This window comes from Bos indicus x Bos taurus, chromosome 12, assembly GCF_003369695.1.
Source record: "Bos indicus x Bos taurus breed Angus x Brahman F1 hybrid chromosome 12, Bos_hybrid_MaternalHap_v2.0, whole genome shotgun sequence".
NCBI classification, from domain to species: domain Eukaryota; kingdom Metazoa; phylum Chordata; class Mammalia; order Artiodactyla; family Bovidae; genus Bos; species Bos indicus x Bos taurus.
In genome coordinates, this window is record NC_040087.1 from 41,976,139 (window position 1) to 41,983,784 (window position 7,646).

The 7,646-nt window shown below is 35.3% G+C and overlaps 1 pseudogene; it reads right to left on the reverse strand.

The window, feature by feature from the left end:
- Positions 1-3,820: 3,820 nt before the first annotated feature.
- Positions 3,821-6,237, reverse strand: LOC113902108 (annotated as a pseudogene).
- Between the last annotated feature and the right edge of the window lie 1,409 nt (positions 6,238-7,646).

The following is a 7,646-nucleotide window of genomic DNA, read 5'->3' on the forward strand; positions in this document are numbered from 1 at the left end:
ATTTTAAATTATTTGCACAACTTTTAAGAATATATTGCATGTTGTATTGAAATGGCAACTGGGATGTATATTTAAGAAGAAAAAGTACAATCTAGAAAACTAGATCTGATGCTAAAAATCAGTATAGTTCAATGCCATTGATCAATGTGTTTCAAGTTCTATTATCAGAAATAAACACAGAGAGTCCCCTCTATCTCCTCATAAATCTTTTGAATACTGTTCTTATGTAAATAATCATAGCAAATTAAACACATTAACTTGTGGGTATGATTGCTTTAAGTCTTTTGATTAGAGACTTGCTTGGACTAAATATTTTCATTGCTGTAACATACTATGTTACAATGCATACCATAAAATTAAAATGTTTTAATACAAACTCCACAAAAACTAGCTAGTCCTTGGAAGGAAACATATCCTCTTCCTAGAGTCAACATTTAACTTGAGATAATGATATAATTGAGTTGGCTTTACTAATCTTTTAAACATTGATTTAGCTTTATATTTTTATCTTAATATAAAATAGAAGCTGTGAGTAAAATTAATTAGGTGTCATTATAGTGCACATATGTTCTAAACACTTAGGAACTTTTAAAATATATACTGTTAAGCAGCTCTTGCTGTCAAAATTTCAGAGAAAATATATTTTAAATATAAAAAACAACACATCTGTATGTAGTTTCAAGATGACTTAGAAACAATATTTGGTGTAATGATAAAAGATAAAAGAAAAGAAATCAACATGGTCAGTAGTCCATACATTTTACCGAATGAATAAACTATGATTAAGAAAAATTTTAACTATTTTTATCTCACTTGTCTTGAAACTGTAGATATTAGATTTTAATATTTCTATGCATCAATTTTCCTGTTTCCAAAATGAAGTTTTCAATACAAGGCACAGTTGTGCAGCAGTTGTGTTGAAAACTTACCAGTAGAGACTCTGATAGATTTTGGACATTATTGTTAGCCTCAAAATTGTCATTGCTTCAGCCATTCACTCATTCCTCCAAAAATATTAAATACACATTTACTATGTGAAAACACAGTAAAATCTTCAAAAATCCAAAGTTCGAAAAAGGCAACTTCATGCCTCCAGAAGCACTTGACCTGTTAGAGACAAACTAAGTTAAAGACATTGTCATGCAATATTATGTAAGAATATTGAGCCAACATAGGTTAGGAGGCCTTTGAACATATCATATTTGTGTTATGATTTTAATATTTCCCAATAAGGCTATATACCAACCCACATAGAATCAGCAGCATGTTGCACAGCACCTGGCACAGTGTGATAAAGTGGTGATTTTTGTTGCAAGAACAAACTGTACTTAACATTTATTTCAAAATTACTATGTTCACATTAACATTTTAAGTGACTTTATATACAAGATTTTATTTTTACAATATTCTTATGCCACTTTTCCCGTTTTACAATTGAGGAAATCAAGACATAAGGATAATAAGCTATGCATCTAGTATGTAAAATAAGGAATAGAAACTAGGTGAGTTAATTATATAATGCGAAATTTTAAGAAGGCAGGCTGAAACTTTGTATCCATCAATCTGCATATACCATGGATCTGGAGATGTGGTCGGGGTTTGGCAGTCATATGTGAAGAACTAAGTGTCTTAGTTCTTCCAAAGAAATTGGTTGGTTTGGAAGCTCCCAAACCAACTAAGTGTCCAGTGGGACTGACCCACTTTCAAGATGGCCTCATCAAATACATATCAGCATCGAGGGGCTTCCTGGACACCTCAGTGGCTTCTCATTTGCTGGGGAGATTCCATGAGGCTTGAGATTCTAACAGAAAAGTGGTTCAGAATATCTGCACTTCTGACATGGAAATTAACTTCTAGGAGGCAGGGAAAGGAATCTTCCAAACCAGTTAAGTTTCACTCATCTTTTCTGTCACATTATATTGATCAGAGCAATCATAGAGCACATGCAGGCTCATGAGGCTGGAGAAATAGAGCCCTCATTGAATCTAGAGGGGAAACACTGTAGGACAGAATGTAGTGTAGGAAATGTTTTTTGACGCCACTTTTGGAAAACTGTCTTCAAACACTAGGAATGTGAATGTAATATCTTTACTATTGATATTATAAGACTCTGTTTTAAACTTATGAATTCATTCACATACTCTACTTGGAGTTTGACAAGGGCTTTTAATTTAATTTAAATTTTATTTTTTAATTGGAGGATAATTGCTTTACAATATTGTGTTGGTTTTTGCAATCCATCAACATGAATCAGCCATATATATATATATATATATATATATATATATATATACATATATATACACACACACACATGTCCCCACCTCCTGAACCCCGCTCCCATCTCCCACCCCATACCACCTGCAAAATCTTGAGCATAATTTTAAAGGCATTTTCTGGGATAATGGTGCAGGAAAATAGTATTAAGAACAGAAATAAAACATGGGTGATGAAGACAGAAGCAAAATATGTGGCTGGAGGTGAGGTTTTTTAGTTTTGTTTTGTTTTTTGGTTAATGTTTGGTTATTGTTTTGGAGGATGCCCTGGGGGTGGGGGTGGGGGACACTGACTTTAAATGACGAAATGTATTTTTTTTCAAATGATTTTGACAATTATTCACTGATATTTATGCTAATTCTCCTCAGTGAATTCTTCCTTGTTTTTAAATTAAGTTCATGATAATTATAATTCACTGTTTTATCACAGATTTAAAATAATGTAAACTGTCAAATCTGTCACATTTTTAAAAGCTGGCATTGAGTTATATGTGTAGGTTTCAAAAATTTTTTATCATCCTCAAAAACCTTATAGTTTTGAATTATCCTTCTATAAGCTTGACTTTATAAGTCTGAAAAAAGGAGAACAAATTAAAAGTTTAATTTAATTTCTTACTAACAGAGCTTATTTAGTCAGTGTCTTAAAAGCTATGCCAATGTGTAAGTGATGCAGGAAAAGGACTTTTCTTTAGAATAGGGATGGTTCTGCATGACACAAGTTCAGTTCAGTTCAGTCACTCAGTTGTGTCTGACTCTTTGCGACCCCATGAATTGGAGCACGCCAGGCCTCCCTGTCCATCACCATCTCCTGGAGTTCACTCAAACTCACGTCCATTGAGTCAGTGATGCCATCCAGCCATCTCATTCTCTGTCGTCCCCTTCTCTTCCTGCCCCCAATCCCTCCCAGTATCAGAGTCTTTTCCAATGAGTCAACTCTTCGCATGAGGTGGCCAAAGTACTGGAGTTTCAGCATAACACAAAGTAGTACTTAAAATATCTGTGTAGAACTACTGTATCTGATTCATTTACCCTGGAGAATAAACGACTTGGAGAAAAGCAAACTTAGAGAATGATGTGAATGTTGACTTATACTCAGTAGGAAGACAGAAAATAGGAGATGGTGACCACTGCAGATTTTACACCAAAGTGAATTGCAAGAATCAGAACAGAGTACCTTACCTGGAAAATAGAGTAAGAAATAATTTTCCTTAGAGATTCATTCATTAAGTAAAAACGTTCAATGAACAGCTATATTGTTCCAGGAAATGGCCCTGATGTGGAGGATAACATCATCAGCCAGATAAATCATAGCAATAGGCTGTACAGGGAAAGTTAGGGTGAGCATTAGGCACAAGAAACTCCCAACACTGTATCTTAAATCTGAGAAAAGGAATACAAATCCTGGTTAAAAATGAAGAAAATTAAGCTGCATGCATCAAATGCATTCTAGTTTTTTTTTTTTTAATAGTATTCAACACTTGCATTTTTTTTTTTTAACATCAAAGCAATTTATTAACAGAAAGCAATAATTTGAGCAGTGCTGTTCACAGACTGTGACCACAGCAACTCCCCTTCCTGTGGGTGCTGTTGGAGGGGATGAGGGTGACATCCTCAATGCACCCAATCTTCATCCCTGAGTGGGCAAGGGCTGTGAGTGCTGACTGGGTCCCTGGTCCAGGAGTCTTGGTCCTATTTCCTCCTGTGGCTTGGAGTTTGATGTGAAGGGCAGTGATGCCCAGTTCCTTGCATCTCTGGGCTACATGCTAGGTAGCCAACATGGAAGCATATGGAGAGTACTCATCTCGGTCAACCTTCACCTTAATCCCACCAGTTACATGGCAGATGGTTTCCTTGCCAGAAAGATTGGTGACATGCACAAAAGTGTCATTGAAGGATGCAAAAATGTGGCACAGACCAAATATATTTTCTCCTTCAGCCACCTGAGGGCCAAGGCTGATGACCTGTTCTTCCTTCTTTCCTTTCCCTTGTGAGATGCAATTTCTGCACCTCTTCTCCAGACTCCGACACCAGAAAGAGAGGCTGTATATTGTCACCTTGCTTATTTAACTTATATGCAGAGTACATCATGAGAAACGCTGGGCTGGAAGAAGCACAAGCTGGAATCAAGATTGCCGGGAGAAATATCAATAACCTCAGATATGCAGATGACACCACCCTCATGGCAAAAAGTGAAGAGGAAATAAAAAGCCTGTTGGTGAAAGTGAAAGAGGAGAGTGAAAAAGTTGGCTTAAAGCTCAATGTTCAGAAAATGAAGATCATGGCATCTGGTCCCATCACTTCATGGGAAATAGATGGGGAAACAGTGGAAACAGTGTCAGACTTTATTTTTGGGGGCCCCAAAATCACTGCAGATGATGATTGCAGCCATGAAATTAAAAGACACTTACTCCTTGGAAGAAAAGTTATGACCAACCTAGATAGCATATTCAAAAGCAGAGACATTACTTTGCCAACAAAGGTCCATCTAGTCAAGGCTATGGTTTTTCCTGTGGTCATGTATGGATGTGAGAGTTGGATTGTGAAGAAGGCTGAGTGCCGAAGAATTGATGCTTTTGAACTATGTTGTTGGAGAAGACTCTTGAGCGTCCCTTGGTCTGCAAGGAGATCCAAGCAGTCCATTGTAAAGGAGATCAGCCCTGGGTGTTCTTTGGAAGGAATGATGCAAAGCTGAAACTCCAGTACTTTGGCCACCTCATGCGAAGAGTTGACTCATTGGAAAAGACTCTGATGCTGGGAAGGACTGGGGGCAGGAGAAGGGGACGACAGAGGATGAGATGGCTGGATGGCATCACCGACTTTATGGATGTGAGTTTGAGTGAACTCTGGGAGATGGTGATGGACAGGGAGGCCTGGCGTGCTGCAGTTCATGGGGTCACAAAGAGTCAGACATGACTGAGTGACTGAACTGAACTGAACTGAACTGAATCTCAAACTTCTAACACTTTCCTTCCTCACTCTAGAAGTTCTTTTCCTTTTAGCCAAACAAATGGCCAAACAAATGGTGACAATACAAATCTAGGGCTGCAACCTTCAAGGATGGTTCCACTCAGAATAAATTCTTACCACTTCTTTTAGAACATTTAGTATTGTTTTTCTCAAGACCTTAATTTTCTTATTATATATTGTTTTTAGAATCCAATTACCAGAACGTAAGTAACCTAAAATTGTTCTTCTTTTGTTTTTATTTTACTATCTTCAAAGAAGTTCAGTAATTCTTATTATTCTGAGGGAAAAGAAAATCTTCCCTAGAATAAGGTTATATAGATTGCATGCAACTGTTTCTATGCTGAGAAATAAATTTTCACATTTTATGGTATTTTGTGAAGTGCTATTTATTATGATGATCTAATATAGTAAAATCACTCTGTGACTATGTGTTTCCATGTACTACTTAGGAATTCTATCTCATTTTCCTCCATTTAAAATATTCATATTTAGTTAATGCACAATAAATTAATATGTGAATTTAGGAATCTGATTTTACTATACTGTATTCATGGTGACAATCACCATACAATTCCCTTTATTAAGAAAATTCAGCCTCTTTTCAGTGATTTGCAGTGCCACCTCTGTATAGATCTGTTTCTAGCATCTTCATATTCTGCAGTGTTGCTCTATCTTCTGACTCCTCTTCTGTACATCTACACTACATCTTTTCTTCAGAATTTTTTTTGGCATTCTTTGTTGTTTGTCAGACATCTGGATTTTAGATTTATTTTGTTAATTTACTAATCCACACATACAGAAAATACAGTTTGCAGTATTTCCAGAATCCCTTAATTATCAAAGAGGAGGTGGTTTAATACAAGTATGAATTTTATGTTTTAGTGAAAACATACAGTTCGGGTCCAATACTGAATGTTTTGCTTTCTTATACTTAACAAATGCTGTGCCTTTGACAAATCACTTAACTTCTTGGAAAATAGTTGGTTTTACCCATTGTGGCTGATTCATGTCCAGGTATACAAAAAACACCACAATACTGTATGGTAATTAGCCTCCAATTAAAATAAATTAATTTTAAAAAAGAAAAAAAAAAGAGAATAATAATCATGCTCCACAGAGCTATCAAAATTAAACATTAAGTTCACAGAAGAATTTTCTACATAATGTTGATTAAATGTAATATTAGTTACTAAAGACATAATTACTCAGTACATTCTATTTTCCAGGCATTCTAATAAGTTCACACTAAAAAGAAGAAAATAAGTTTAATAGTCACCTGCTGACTCAGACGGTAAAGAGTCTGCCTGCAAAGTGGAGACCTGGGTTTTATCCCTGGGTTGGGAAGATGCCCTGGAGGATGGCATGGCAACCCACTCCATTATTCTTGTCTGGAGAATCCCCATGGACAGAAGAGCCTTGCAAGCTATAGTCCATGGGATCACACAAAATCAGACATGAAGGAAGCAACAAAGCAGCACCACAGCAGCAGCAGCAGCATAACATTTATAGGAGAGCCTAGTGGAATATATGCATATTCATGACAATAAAAACACTTTTAAGGGTTGAACTGTAATTAATTGAAAGAAATACATTAATAAAAATACATGTGGTAATGCAGTGGAAAAATGGCATTTAAGTTGAGACTTGGAGACTGACTTTGAGTAAACCAAGTGTATCTGTGTGTGAGGTATAGCCACAGAAAGATGTGTTACTGAAATCATACTAGAAAGGAGAAAAATAAACAAAATCATTGAGCCAAGAGAGAATTTTCTGTTTTACTAAATACATACTAATAATGAAACAGTTTTTTAAATTTTTTAAATTTAATTTTTAACTTTATAATATTGTATTGGTTTTGCCATATATCAACATGAATCTGCCACAGGTATACACGTGTTCCCCATCCTGAACCCTCAAATTTTATTCTTATACTTTAAATATGTAATTCCTTTTTAACCAGAACAAAAAGCACCACTTAATAATGCATTCATCTTACTGAATATTTTCTTTATAACATATATATCTATGTATCTATCTATCTATATATATATATATCTTACTTTCTAATTCTTTAAACTACTTTATATCTAACTTCTAATGAAACTTTTGCATTAAACATTATCTTTAATTGTAGACCTCAATTGTCACATAACAATGGGAAAGAACCTAAATAGTACATAACTTTATTGTTTCTCTCTAATCTATGTATATGATAAAAATAACATGGTTTGTATAAGTATTTATAGTAATATATTACATTGTCAATGTATGTGCTCAGTAGCTCAGTCATTGATTTAGGTCATACCTGAATGGTCTGGTGATTTTCCCTACTTTCTTCAATTTAAGTCTGAATTTTGAAACAAAGAATTCATGATCTGAGCCACAGACAGCTGCCTGTCTTGT